This window comes from Myotis davidii, unplaced genomic scaffold (assembly GCF_000327345.1).
Source record: "Myotis davidii unplaced genomic scaffold, ASM32734v1 scaffold524, whole genome shotgun sequence".
Taxonomy (NCBI): Eukaryota; Metazoa; Chordata; class Mammalia; order Chiroptera; family Vespertilionidae; genus Myotis; species Myotis davidii.
This window is the reverse complement of record NW_006299263.1, coordinates 3,183,764-3,185,692: the sequence shown is the minus strand read 5'-3', so window position 1 is coordinate 3,185,692 and position 1,929 is coordinate 3,183,764.

Genomic DNA, 1,929 nt, shown 5'->3' with positions numbered 1-1,929 from the left:
TACAGGCTGATGTAAGAGAAAGTTGATAGATCATGGTCCTCTTAGCTTGCCCTTCCTGGCACAGAAAAATTGCTCAACAAGCAGGGTGGTTTAAGCAAAACTAGGGACTCAATAGACCCATTGTACCTGAGGCATAACTCTCACCTTTTGAGTGACAGCTGCTCCTATGTAGTGTATAATTCCCAAAACAGGATTTAGGGAAGCAATACATAAGTTTGAGGTTGCACACTTGTTGGATGAACCAGGGTGCTAGTCTGGAAACTTAAATAAACCCCCTTTTCTTGAACATATCCATTATGAATACAGAAATCAACACTGACCTAGGGAATGAGATTAAGACATAAATCGAGTGCCACACTTTCTACTTTTACCAATTTTAGAAGATATAATTGGACAACTGTTTCTCTTATATAGCCTTAGATTAATTTCCAAAGATATTAATTTTTAAATTTTTTACCAATAAATTGGTTGTTTCTAAGGAGAGAGTCTGCTAGCTCCACACACAATCAATCTAGAACTCACCTGACAGTTTGAAGAAGAAAAAAATACTACCAACATCCAGTCATATTATAAAGTTATGTCTATTAAGATAGTAGAGAATGACCAGTGACATAGAATAGAGAGGTCAAATGGACTTTCAGTAGCTTCTGTTGGTCAACTAATATCCACATGAAAATGATGTATCTTTAACTCTATCTCACACTATACATGAAGGCCAACTCCAGATTGATTTTAGTTTTCAGTGTCACAGGTATATCAAAAACCTATCAAATGAAAATATAAAAAAGTTAATTAATGACCATGGAATAGGCAAGTTTACTTGATTGGAAACAAAATCTGAATGTGAAAACATTATTTGATAAATAGAACTTTAAAAATAAGGGTGTCTACTCCTCAAAAATATCATTAAAAAGTAAAAGTCTCTTGAATATTTGAAGACTATATTTTCAAAATACATATATACAAAAAAGTTGTATACAGGATATATGTAATACTTCCTCAAAACTGTGTTGTTAGAGAAAGGCAGCGTTCATTAAATTAGTAAATTGGCCAAAGAATTCAGTCCCTTCTCAAAGGAGGACAGCCAGTAAAATATGAAAGGGTGACCACATTTTTAGTCTTCAAAGAACACATATTAAAGCTGTGATTTCGTAACACCAGAATGACTAAAGTAAAAGTTGTGACTGAACATGTCTATATGTATGCAAGGTTATGGACAGTTAAAACTCGAATACAATTCATTGGTGTTGGGTGTATAGACTGGTCGAAACACATTGGAAAACTGCTTGTACTGTTTCCTATGCCTGAGCATATCATATACTCTGAGCAATTGCAATCTGAATGATAAGCTAGATAGAAATGTTACCAATTTTCATTCAATGACAAATACTAAAATGTGTCTATTAATACTAATCATAATGCCCCAAAACTAAATATCAATAATTGTTCATCATCAGTAGTCTAGTGAAATAACTTGTGGTTAATTGACATGCTGGAATGAGATGGAATGCTCTAAAAATACATGTCACAACATGAATGAGTTTACACACAAATTATTGAGTGAAATAAATGAGGTACAGCATAGTACATATAGGATCATCCCATTTACAAGAAGCAGAGGTGAGGTGAAACTAATCCAAGCTGTTAAAACTCAAGATACCCCCCTCCTTGGGAGAAACTAAGATGGCAGCATAGGTAAACACTGGGAAATTGCTGCCTCCCACAACAACTTCAAAAATACAATGAGAAGACAAAACGGACATCACCCAGAACTACAGGAAGGCTGTCTGAGTGGAAATTCTACAACTAGAAGGAAAGAAAAGCACACTGAGACTCAGAGGAGGCGCTGAAGTAAAGCGCAGAGGTAGGGAGGCTCGCGCGCGGAAAGGGGCTGGCACCTGAGCTCCATTTATGTGAAATGTCCAGAAC